Source organism: Hyla sarda, chromosome 5 (assembly GCF_029499605.1).
Source record: "Hyla sarda isolate aHylSar1 chromosome 5, aHylSar1.hap1, whole genome shotgun sequence".
Taxonomy (NCBI): Eukaryota; Metazoa; Chordata; class Amphibia; order Anura; family Hylidae; genus Hyla; species Hyla sarda.
Window position 1 is genome coordinate 261,614,510 of NC_079193.1, and position 13,588 is coordinate 261,628,097.

Consider the following 13,588-nt stretch of genomic DNA (forward strand, 5'->3'; position numbering starts at 1 on the left):
GTACGGGATCATTAACATTTTATTTTAATAGTTCGGACATTTACGCACGCGGCGATACCAAATATGTCTATAAAAATGTTTTTTACGCTTTTTGGGGGTAAAATAGGAAAAAACGGACGTTTTACTTTTTTATTGGGGGAGGGGATTTTTCACTTTTTTTTAACTTTTACATTTTTTTACATTTTTTTTTACACTTGAATAGTCCCCATAGGGGACTATTCATAGCAATACCATGATTGCTAATACTGATCTTTTCTATGTATAGGACATAGAACAGATCAGTATTATCGGTCATCTCCTGCTCTGGTCTGCTCGATCACAGACCAGAGCAGGAGATGCCGGGAGCCGCACGGAGGAAGGAGAGGGGACCTCCGTGCGGCGTTATGAATGATCGGATCCCCGCAGCAGCGCTGCGGGCGATCCGATCGTTCATTTAAATCGCGAACCACCGCAGATGCCGGGATCTGTATTGATCCCGGCACCTGAGGGGTTAATGGCGGACGAGATCGCGGGCGTCGGCCATTGCCGGCGGGTCCCTGGCTGCGATCAGCAGCCGGGATCAGCCGCGCATGACACGGGCATCGCTCCGATGCCCGCGGTTATGCTTAGGACGTAAATGTACGTCCTGGTGCGTTAAGTACCACCTCACCAGGACGTACATTTACGTCCTGCATCCTTAAGGGGTTAAGGACTGAAGGCGTACAGGTACACCTGTGGGAATTTCGTTTCCCACCGCTAGCCGGTCGGGGACCAGACCAGGATGCCTGCGGAAATCATTCAGCAGGCATCCTGGCACATTGCCGAGGGGGGTCCATGTTGGCGATCACCGCAAATCGCCGGTCAATTCAGACCGGCGGTCTGTGTCGATTCCGAATCATGCGGGTCTCAGTTGACCAGGAAAATAAGGGGGATTGGGGCTGTCCAAGACACCCACAATCCTTCTGAAGGGAAAAGAGTGAGGTGGCAGGGGTGCCACTCCTCCTACCCCTGCTATTGGTTGGTCAGAAGAAGGGGGGATTAAAGTTCGGTTCCCCTGTTCTGCCCATCCACAGTAGTCCGGGCAGAACAGGGGAACTTTCCTGTGACCGGTGGAGGCAATCAGCGGCGGCAGCGGGTGGCGATGACAAGTGCAGACTATGAAAGCCAGTGAGTTGCCTAGCAGCATCTGGAGGGCTAGAGTTTGAAACCTCTATACAGTGGTCTTTAAACTGTAGCCCTCCGGATGTTGCAAAACTACAACTCCCAGCATGCCCAGACAGCTGTTTGCGCATCCTGGGATTTGTAGTTTTGCAACAGCTGGAGGGCTACAGTTTGGAGATCACTATGTAGAGGTCTCTAAACTGTGGCCCTCTAGATCTTGCAAAACTACAACTCCCAGCATGCCCCCCACAGCAGTTTGCTGTCTGGGCATGCTGGGATTTGTATTTTTGCAACATCTGGAGGGCCACAGTTTGTAGATCACTGTGCGGTGGTTTCTAAACCATGGCCCTCTAAATCCTGCAAAACTACAACTCCCAGCATGCACGAACAGCAAATGGCTGTCTCGCCATGCTGGGAGTTGTAGTTGCATACCTCCAGCTGATGTATAACTAAATATCCCAGCATGCCCTTCGGCGATCAGTACATGCTGGGAGTTGTAGTTTTGAAACAGCTGGAGGCACACTGGTTGGAAAATACTGAGTTAGGTAACAGAACCTAACTGAAGGTTTTCCAACCAGGGTGCCTCCAGCTTTTGCAAATGTACAATTCCCAGCATGAACGGTCTGTCAGTGCATGCAGGGAGTTGTAGTTTTGTAACAGCTGGAGGTTTGACCCCCCCCCCCCCCCCCATGTGAATGTACAGGGTACATTCACACAGGCGGGGGCTTACAGTGAGTTTCCTGCTTTAAGTTTGAGCTGCAGCAAATTTTCCTTCCCAGCTCAAACTACTTGCGGGAAGCTCACCGTTAACCCCCGCCTGTGTGAATACATATACACCCCCTTGCACGGTCCCCACCCCCCAATAAAAATTAAGAGCGTATCGTACGGCAGTGTTTCCAAAAGGGAGCCTCCCGCTGTTGCAAAACAACAACTCCCAGCATTTCCGGACAGCCACTGACTGTCCCTGTCCAGGCATGCTGGAAGTTTAGAAACAGCTGGAGACACCCTGTTTGGGAATCACTGGCCTAGAATACCCCTATGTCCACCCCAATGCAATGCCTAATTTAGTCCTAATATACGTATGGCGCTCTCTCACTTCAGAGTTCTGTCATATTTCAAGGAAATAGTTTAGGGCCACATATGGGGTATTTGCGTACTCGGGAGCAATTGCTTTACAAATTTTGGTGGGCTTTTTCTCCTTTTACCCCTTATGAAAAGGAAAAGTTGGGGTCTACACCAGCCTGTTAGTGTATAAAAAAAAAAAAAAAATTACACTAACATGCTGGTGGTGCCCCATACTTTTTATTTTCACGAAAAGTGAAAGGAAAAAAAAAAATTGTAACGCAATTTCTCCTGAGTACAGAAATATCCCATATGTGGGAGTAAAATGCTCTGTGGATGCACAACAAGGCTCAGGAGTGAAAGCTCACTATGTACATTTGAGGCCTAAGTTGGTGATTTGCACAGGGGTGGCTGATTTTACAGTGGTTCTGACATAAACGCAAAAAAATAAATACCCACGTGTGACCCCATTTTAGAAATACTACACCCCTCATGGAACATAACAAGGGGTATAGTAAGCAAATTTTTGTTAAAGTTGGATGGGAAAATGAAAGAATTTTTTTTAAATTAAAATGCTGGTGTTACCCTAAATTTTTCAATTTCACAAGGGAAAATAGGAAAAAAAAGCCCAAAATTTTTAACCTCACTTTTAAGTAAGTGCCCTGGGGGCGAACTACAATGCTCAGAAGAGAAGAAGCGCCATTGGGCTTTTGGAGAGAAAATTTGTCCGGAATTGAAGGCCATGTGTGTTTACAAAGCCCTCATAGTGCCAGAGCAATGGACCCCCCCCCCACATGTGACCCCATTTTTTAAACTACCCCCCCCCCCCTCACAGAATGTAATAAGGGGTGCAGTGAGCATGAAAAATGTTCTGGAACTGTTCTGGCACCACAGGGTGCTTTGTAAATGCTCATGGCCCTCGACTTGCATTCCAAACAAATTCTCTCTCCAAAAACCCAATGGCGCTCCTTCTCTCCTGAGCATTATAGTGCGGCAGCAGAGCACTTGACGTCCACACATGGGGTATTTCCATACTTATGAATGGGGTTACAAATTTTGGAGGTCATTTTCTCCTATTACCTCTTGTAAAAATTAGAAATTTGGGCAAAACACTGCATTTTAGTAGAAAAAAATTCAATTACACTTCCAACATTAACGAAAAGTCGTGAAACACCTTTGGAGTGTTAAGGCTCACTGTACCCCTTTTTACATTCCTTGAGTGGTGTAGTTTCCAAAATAGTATGCCATGAGGTTTTTTTTTTTTTTTTTTGCTTTTCTGACATCATGGGGGCTTCCTAAATGCGACATGCCCCCCAAAAACCATTTCAGCAAAATTCACTCTCCAAAATCCCATTGTGGCTCCTACCCTTCTGAGCCCTCTAGTGCACCCACTGAGCACTTTACATCCACATATGAGGTATTTCCTTACTCGAGAGAAATGGGGTTAAAAATTTTGGGGGGATTTCTCTCCTTTTACCCCCTGTAAAAAAAATTAAAGTGGCTCTACAAGAACATGCGAGTGTAAAAAATGAAGATTTTGAATTTTCTTCTTCACTTTGCTGTTATTCCTGTGAAACATCTAATGGGTTAACAAACTTTCTGAATGTCATTTTAAATAATTTGAGGGGTGCAGTTTTTATAATGGGGTAATTTTTGGGGTATTTCTAACATGAAAGCCCCTCAAATCCACTTCAAACTGAACTGGTCGCTGAAAAAATCCGATTTTGAAATTTTTGTGAAAAATTGGAAAATTACTGGTGAACTTTGAAGACCTCTGATGTCTTCCAAAACTAAAAACATGTCAACTTTGTGATGCCAACATAAAGGAGACATATTGTTTATGTGAATCAATATATCATTTATTTGGAACATCCATTTTCCTTACAAGCAGAGAGTTTCAAAGTTATAAAAATGCAACATTTTCAAAATTTTCATGAAATTTGGGGATTTTCTCAGGATCAGAATAAACGGTAAAATCATCCCAGAGTTATTAAAGGGGTATTCCAGGCCAAAACTTTTTTTTATATATCAACTGGCTCCGGAAAGTTAAACAGATTTGTAAATTACTTCTATAAAAAAATCTTAATCCTTCCAATAGTTATTAGCTTCTGAAGTTGAGTTGTTGTTTTCTGTCTAACTGCTCTCTGATGACTCACGTCCCGGGAGCTGTGCAGTTCCTATGGTTATATTCTCCCATCATGCACAGCTCCCGGGACGTGACATCATCATTGAGCAGTTAGACAGAAAACTTCAGAAGCTAATAACTATTGGAAGGATTAAGATTTTTTAATAGAAGTAATTTACAAATCTGTTTAACTTTTCGGAGCCAGTTGATATATATATATAAAAAAAAGGTTTTGCCTGGAATACCCCTTTAACCCCTTGGGGATGGAGCCCATTATGACCCTAAGGACGGGAGCATTTTTTGCAAATCTGACAACTGTCACTTTAAGCATTAATAACTCTGGAATGCTTTTACTTATAAATTTGATTCCGAGATAGTTTTTTCGTGACATATTCTACTTTATGTTAGTGGTAAATTTTTGGCAATACTTGCATCCTTTCTTGGTGAAAAATGCTAAAATTTCATGAAAAATTTGAAAATGTTGCATTTTTCTAACTTTGAAGATCTCTGCTTATAAGGAATATGGATATTCCAAATAAATTATATATTGATTCACATATACAATATGTCTACTTTATGTTTGCATCATAAAATTGATGAGTTTTTACTTTTGGAAGACACCAGAGGGCTTCAAAGTTCAGCAACAATTTTCCAATTTTTCACAAAATTTTCAAAATCAGAATTTTTCAGGGACCAGTTCAGGTTTGAAGTGGATTTGAAGGGTCTTCTGGTTAGAAATACCCTATAAGTGACCCCATTATAAAAACTGCACCCCTCAAAGTATTCAAAATGACATTCAGTAAGTGTGTTAACCCTTTAGGTGTTTCACAGGAATAGCAGCAAAGTGAAGGAGAAAATTCAAAATCTTCATTTTTTACACTGGCATGTTCTTGTAGACCCAGTTTTTGAATTTTTACAAGGGGTAAAAGGAAAAAAATTCCTCTCAAAATTTGTAACCCAATTTCTCTCGAGTAAGAAAATACCTCATATGTGTATGTCAAGTGTTTGGCGGGTGCACTAGAGGGCTCAGAAGCGAAGGAGCAACAATGGGATTTAGGAGAGTGAGTTTTTCTGAAATGGTTTTTGGGGGGCATGTCCCATTTAGGAAGCCCCTATGGTGCCAGGACAGAAAAAAAAACCACATCGCACACTATTATGGAAACGACACCCCTCAAGGAACGTAATAAGGGGTACGGTGAGCCTTAACACCGCACAGGTGATTGACCACTTTTTGTTAAAGTCGGATGTGTAAATGAAAAAAAAAATATTTTTCCACTAAAATGCTGGTTTTTCCCCAAATGTTACTTTTTTACAAAGGGTAATAGGAGAAAATGCCCCCCAAAATTTGTAACCCCATTTCTTCTGAGTATGGAAATACCTCATGTTTGGACGTCAAGTGCACTACGAGCGAACTACAATGCTCAGAAGAAAAGGAGCGCTATTGAGCTTTTAGAGAGATAATTTGTTTGGAATGGAAGTCGGGGGCCATGTGCATTTACAAAGCCCCCCGTGGTGCCAGAACAGTGGACCCCCCCACATGTGACCCCATTTTGTAAACTACACCCCTCACGGAATGTAATAAGGGGTACAGTGAGCATTTACACCCCACTGGCGTTTGACAGATCTTTGGAACAGTGGGCTGTGCAAACAAAAATCTGTCAGACCCCTGTGGGGCGTAAATGCTCACTGTACCCCTTATTACATTCCGTGAGGGGTGTAGTTTACAAAATGGGGTCACATGTGGGTATTTATTTTTTTGCATTTATGTCAGAACCGCTGTAAAATCAGCCACCCCTGTGCAAATCACCAATTTCGGCATCAAATGTACATGGTGCGCTCTCACTCCTGAGCCTTGTTATGCGCCCCCAGAGCATTTTACGCCCACAAATGGGGTATTTTCGTACTCAGCAGAAATTGCATTACAAATTTTGGGGGTCTTTTTTTCCTTTTACCTCTTGTGAAAATAAAAAGTAAAGGGCAACACCAGCATGTTAGTGTAAAAAAAATTTTTTTTTACACTAACAGGCTGGTGTAGACCCCAACTTTTCCTTTTCATAAGGGGTAAAAGGAGAAAAAGCCCCCCAAAATTTGTAGTGCAATTTCTCCCGAGTACGGAAATACCTCATATGTGGCCCTAAACTGTTTCCTTGAAATACGACAGGGCTCCAAAGTGAGAGAGCACCATGCGCATTTGAGGACTACATTAGGGATTGCATAGGGGTGGACATAGGGGTATTCTACGCCAGTGATTCCCAAACAGGGTGCCTCCAGCTGTTGCTAAACTCCCAGCATACCTGGACAATCAGTGGCTGTCCGGAAATGCTGGGAGTTGTTGTTTTGCAACAGCTGGAGGCTCCGTTTTGGAAACACTGCTGTACAATAAGTTTTTCAATTTTATTGGGGAGGACAGTGTAAGGGGGTGTATATGTAGTGTTTTACTCTTTATTAGGTGTTAGTGTAGTGTAGTGTTTTTAGGGTACATTCACACTGGCGGGTTACGGTGAGTTTCCCGCTAGGAATTTGCGCTGCCGCGAAAAATTTGCCGCAGCTCATACTTGAAGCAGGAAACTTGCTGTAAACCCGCCCGTGTGTATGCACCCTGTACGTTCACATGGGGGGGCAAACCTCCAGCTGTTGCAAAACTACAACTCCCAGCATGCACGGTCTGTCAGTACATGCTGGGAGTTGTAGTTTTGCAACAGCTGGATGCACACTGGTTGGAAAACCTTCAGTTAGGTTCTGTTACCTAACTCAGTATTTTCCAACCAGTGAGCCTCCAGCTGTTGCAAAACTACAACTCCCAGCATGCACGGTCTGTCAGTACATGCTGGGAGTTGTAGTTTTGAAACAGCTGGAGGCACACTGGTTGGAAAATACTGAGTTGGGTTCTGTTACCTAACTCAGTATTTTTCAACCAGTGTGCCTCCAGCTGTTGCAAAACTACAATTCCCAGCATGTCTGATCAGAGAAGGGCATGCTGGGAGATGTAGTTATGCAACAGCTGGAGGTACGCAAATACAGCCTGCCGAGACAGCCGTTTTCTGTGTGGGCATGCTGGAATTTGTAGTTTTGCAACATCTGGAGTGCTACAATTTAGAGACCACTGAACAGTGATCTCCAAACTGTGGACCTCCAGATGTTGCAAAACTACAACTTCCAGCATGCCCAGACAGCAAACAGCTGTGTGGGCATGCTAGGAGTTGTAGTTTTGCAAGATCTAGAGGGCAGTATAGAGATCACTGTGCAGTGGTCTCTAAACTGCAGACCTCCAGCTGTTGCAAAACTACAAATTCCAGCATGCCCACACAGCAAACAGCTGTCTGGGCATGCTGGGAGTCGTAGTTTTGCAACATCTGGAGGGCTACAGTCTAGAGACCACTATAGTGGTCTCAGACTGTAGCCCTCTAGATGTTGCTAGGCAACTACTCACCGGCTTCTGTCGCATCCGGGAGCCGTCCTCTTCTGCCGCACGCCGCCGCAGATCTTCGTCGCCGACCGCCGATCCCCGTCGCTCCGCTGCCTCCGGAGGGGTAAGTGGACTCCGGCGCCGCTCCTCTTCGTTTTCCCCGTTCTGCCCCACCTATTGTGGGAGGGCAGGACGGGGAAAACGAAAGTAAACCCCGCCCCAGATCTGCTATTGGTGGTCGCGTCTAGACCACCAATAGCAGAGATAGGAGGGGTGGCAACTCTGCCACCTCATTCCTATCGCTTTAGGGGGATCGTGGGTGTCTTAGACACCCGCGATTCCCCTTCTATTCCGGGTCACCGGGTCACCATAGACCCGTAATGACCCGGAATCGGCGCAAATCGCAAGTGTGAATTCACTTGCGATTTGCGCCGATCGCCGACATGGGGGGGGTCTAATGACCCTCCTGGGCATTTGCACTGGGTGCCTGCTGATAGATATCAGCAGTCACCCCGGCCCGGTCCCCACCCGGCGCGCGGCGGGGGCCGAAATTCCCACAGGCGTATGGATACGCCCTTCGTCCTTAAGTACCAGGACGCAAGGGCGTATGCATACGCCCTTCATCCCCAACAGGTTAATGCATAAAGTGACAGTGGTCAGAATAGCAAAAAAGGGCTCAGTCTTTAAGGTGAAGAAGAGGTCAGTCCTTAAGGGGTTAATCCTGGACAATCCCTTTAAAATGCTAATAATATTAAGCCTGTCAGTAGGTTAAGTTGCAGATCTTCTTGCCCTGTGACTATTTATTCCTTGTCTTTTAATTTATATTATCCGTACATAAATTGCATCTGACAAAATTAAGCCTTGTATGTGCATCATGTGTGTAAAAGTATGGGGAGACAATACATAACCAGCACTTGATGCCCCACCAGCTATGTAGAGCAGTGCAGAGAAACATCACTGGCATCTACAGTATCGGGAAGGTTTAATGACTCATTGCCAGTGAATGAGACTGTAGTATATTCGCTGAAATACTAAGCTTTCCAGTCAGCGTGGAGTGATCAGGTTCTCCATGGTGCAGAGAGAATACATTTCTTAAACTTCAGTCTGATTTATTGTTGCAGTGAATAGCACAGAGTAATAAAAGCAGAATGGCACATGTTTATTGATTCCTGTGTTGCCAGCAACTGACCCCTGTGACAGATTGTACCTCGTATAGTTCACTGCCACTTTTATACGAAGAAAAGGGGTGGCAAAATCTCACAGAACACAATCTGAAATCCACACTTCCTTTTTTCTGGCCAGAGTTTTCCGTACAGTTCCACTTGTAAGCTTCATGATATATCAAAAAGAGTAGTGGGGCCTGGCAGCTACGTCACTAGGATGGGTATACCAGTTGTCAGGTGGAGGAACAATGGCAGGATGCGGTAACTGGATTGCGGTGGTGCTCAGTATATACAACAGAGTATGCCATACATGCACAAAGGAAGACAGACGATGGCACTCACCATCCAGGTATAGACTTTATTGCTTGCTAGTGGTAGATCTCGGCCATGCAGGAGGATGGTGGGGCGGGCGGGAACACTACGGGGCAGACTGTTTCATGTAGTGACGCACTTCCTCTAGCTGGTGTGTGGCTTCCGCTGACGTCCATGCATGTAATATGGGGTACAACGGTTGCCAGGGAGAACCTGGATGCTTGTGAAATCATGTGATCAATGAGGGCAGTGGAACAAACGTTTAAACAGCAATATGTATAAAAAGATCTAGACAATGTTTACAAAAAGGAATTAAGCTAGTTGCATAGTTGCAGTCATTGAGCCCTAAGGGTCCAACGGCTTTTAATTTGGCAATCCAACGGGCTTCTCTTTGTAACAATAAGGAATGCCGATCCCCTCCATTAAGGGGCACCGGATCTAGTGACCATGGACCTGGAGCTGCCTGATAGTCTTGCCCACATAGAAGAAACTGCATGGGCAAATCAAAGCATACACAAGATAAGTGGTGTGGAAAGTGATCAGTTCATTTACACAGTGGGCATAACTTTCCAATTTAACATTTCTACCTGCACAGTTATATGTACAGAAGGAACAAGACCTGAAGGGATAGTAAGCCATTGGGACCCCTTGTCGTTTTTACTGCTATGCTTATCCGTCTTCTTCAATTTATCGCCTAATGGTATTTTTTCTATAGGTGACTAATGGAGGGTTCTTAGTCACGTCTTTGAGGTCATCATGAACCTCCAATATTTGCGGCAAATAGCTTTCGCAACAACATGGTTAATTTTGGAATTAGCAATAGAAAGGATGGATCTCTTTTGTTGCGGTCCTCTATTTTTTCTAGTATTTTTTATTAGTGCTTTCCTATCTAGGAACTGGGAATAGGGGATACTCTTTTTAACATGAAAGGGGTCAGAGCTATGGAAGTGGAGTAATGTGTTACGAGCTATGGGTTTTCGGTAGCCCATGGTAACTAAGTTTAATGTCTAGGAAGTCGAGTTCTAGTCCACCAAACACAGCAGTGAAAAACATATTCTCTGTATTCACTGTGTTTAGGTGAGCTACGAAGTCATGGAAAAGCTACTCTGGTCCGTCCCAGGCGATCAGTATGTCGTCCACATAATGCAGGAAAAGTTTGATGTACTGTACAAAGGGGTTCTTTTCGGAAAAAAATGTATCTGCATTCAAGGACAGCGAGGAACAGATTGGCATATGTGCAGGAGACTGGTGTGACCATTGCAGTGCCAGTCTCCTGACTATACCAGTCCTCCCTGTCCCTGAATTTATTATGAGACAAAATAAAGTGAAGAGAGTCACAGACAAAGGAAATTAAACTCTCTGTCTTTTCTGTTTCAAGGAGAAACTCACAGACAGCCTGTACACCCACACCATGAGGGATGCAGGTGTACAGGCTCTCGACGTCTATGAATGCCAATCTGAACGTAGCCTGCCAGGGAAGACCATTAAGATAAGTAAGTAAGGCACCTGTATCTTTTATATAAGTGGGGCTGGAAGGTAAAAAAGGTTTGAGAAGACATTTTATATATTGAGATAAGTACTTGGTCGCAGAGCCGATCCCCACCACAATAGAGCGGCCAGGGGGTCGGCTCTGCGACTTATGCAACTTAGGGAGATAGTGCCACTTGGCATGCCAGGGGTAAGTAGGAAGAAGTTTTTCTTCTAACTTGCCTTTTTCTCTCAAAAAGGATCTGAGTTGATTTATGGTTTTAGGTGTGGGATTGGCTGGGAGAAGCCTATAAGTGGCTGTGTAGCCTAATAGACATTTTTCTAGCTCATAGACTGCAGCAGTCAGCACTACAATGCTGCCTCCTTTATTTGCATGTATTATTTGAGATCTCACATGTGGATAGATTTCTCTTAACCTTGGAGTACACCAAGGATTTGACTTCTCGATCCACAGCACAGGTAAACAGATCAATAGAACTGCCTGCCGGGATAGGATGAAAAAATCTGGAGGGATTACCTCCTTTAACCCCTTAAGGACCAAGCCCATTTTGACCTTAAAGGGGTACTCCGCCCCTAGACATCTTATCCCCTATCCAAAGGATAGGGGATAAGATGTTAGATCGCCGCAGTCCCGCTGCTGAGTAGCCCCGGGATCCCTGCTGCGGCACTGCGCTATCATTACAGCACAGAGCGAGTTCGCTCTGCACGTAATGACGGGTGATACAGGGGCCGGAGCATCGTTACATCACGGCTCCGCCCCTCGTGATGTCACGACCCGCCCCTTTCAATATAAGTCTATGGGAGGGGGCGTGGCGGTCATCACGCCCCCTCCCATAGACTTGCATTAAGGGGACAGGCCGTGATGTCACGAGGGGCGGAGCCATGATGTCACGCTGCTCTGTCCCCTGTATCGCCCGTCATTACACACAGAGCGAACTCGCTCTGTGCTGTAATGATAGCGGGGTGCCCCAGCAGGGATCCCGGGGCTCCCCACCGGCGGGACCGCAGCGATCTGACATCTTATCCCCTATCCTTTGGATAGGGGATAAGATGTCTAGGGGCGGAGTACCCCTTTAAGGACCAGGCCAATTTTATTTTTGCTTTTTTCATTTTTTCCTCCTCGTCTTCTAAAAATCGTAACTCTTTTATATTTTCATCCACAGTATGAGGGCTTGTTTTACCATAAAATGTATGGCGCAACAAAAAAAAAAATACTATTTGTGTGGGGAAATTAAAAAGAAAACCGCAATTTTGCAAATTTTGGAAGGTTTCGTTTTAACGCTGTACAATTTACAGTAAACATGACATGTGTTCTTTATTCTGTGGGTCAATACGATTAAAATGATACCCATGATTATATACTTTTCTATTGTTGCGCTTAATAAAAATCGCAAACTTTTTAACCAAATAAGTGTTTAAAATCCTTCTATTTTGACTACCTATAACTTTTTCATTTTTCTGTAGAAGCGGCGGTATGAGGGCTCCTTTTTGCGCCATGATCTGTACTTTTTATTGATACCACATTTGTGGTTATAAAACTTTTATACATTTTTTCATTATTTTTTTAATAAAATGTGACAAAGTAGCAATTTTGTGCTTTTTTTTATTTTTACGTTCACGCCGTTCACCGTACAGGATCAATAACATAATATTTTAATAGTTCGGACATTTTCGAACACGCCGATACTAAATATGTGTATTAATAATTTTTTTTTACACTTTATGGGGGTAAAATGGGAAAAAAGGACATTTTACATTTTTATTGGGGGAGGGGATTTTTTTAACTTTTTTTAAAACTTTTTTTACTTTCATTTTTACACTTTAATAGTCCCCATAGAGGACTATCTATAGCAATCATTTGATTGCTAATACTGTTCAGGGCTATGTATAGGACATAGCACTGATCAGTATTATCGGTGATCTTCTACTCTGGTCTGCTTGATTTCAGACCAGAGCAGAAGACCCCGGGAGACGGCTGGAGCAAGGTGAGGGGACCTCCGGCTGCCATGCTGGATGATCGGATCGCCGCCGCAGCGCTGCTGGCGATCGGATCATCCATAGAAAATACCGCACTGCCGCAGATGCCGTGATCTGTATTGATCATGGCATCTGAGGGGTTAATGGCGGACATCCGCACGATCGTGGGTGTCCGCCATTACCGGCAGGTCCCTGGCTGCTGATAGCTGCCGGGACCTGCCACGCATGACGCGTGCACCCGCCCGGTGCTCGCAGTCATGGCGCCGCGTAAATGTACGTCATGGTGCATTAAGTACCAAGTCATCATGACGTACATTTACATCCATTGTCGTTAAGGGGTTAAAGGGCAACACATCCACCATGGGATTAGCAAGATCACAATCATCATGATCTGCCAAATGACACAGGATGTCTAAAGCTGTAGAATCTTCTTCAGTGGCACCAAGGATCGGAGAAAACTCTAAAGGGCCTATGATGGCAGGCATTTCACCCTGTTTACATCCTTTATGCTGATGAGATTGCTCATTTTTATTAAACATTTTATACAGTGCTATTTTACAGGTGGCTTTGTACATATCAACCTCGAACTGGGTGAAATCAAACGATTCACCCAGTCCGAAGACCTTTGGAGAGTAGAGATACACAGTCCGCTGAAAGGGAGACTTCTGACAGGTTGATAACATTGTCAGGTTCCGTAATAGTGTCTAGTCCCTCCAAGAGACTCCCTTTCTATTTGTTGCAGTATTATTTTCCTTTCTACCCTCTGCCGTCCGGACTCTACTCCTAAAGTGAGTGGACCTGGGGTAGGTGTTGGACGATTAACTGAACGGGAACCCGTCAGTTCATCAGATTGGCTGGCATCGGAATTGGATGTCCAGAAGTCTGAGGGGAATTTTTGTTGTAAGCTGCATGAAT

General features: G+C 44.5%; 1 protein-coding gene across 3 annotated transcripts in view; it reads left to right on the top strand.

The window, feature by feature from the left end:
* TMEM200C (transmembrane protein 200C) overlaps window positions 1-13,588 on the top strand; it is a 99,247-nt gene that overhangs the window by 59,153 nt on the left and 26,506 nt on the right. The window contains exon 1 of one of the 3 annotated variants that reach the window (XM_056518514.1): window positions 10,605-10,701. The exons of the other annotated variants lie outside the window; for them this stretch is intronic. The gene's annotated coding sequence lies outside the window, so the exon portion shown is untranslated. Of the gene's footprint in view, window positions 1-10,604; window positions 10,702-13,588 lie in introns of those variants that run through there. 3 annotated transcript variants of the gene reach the window in all.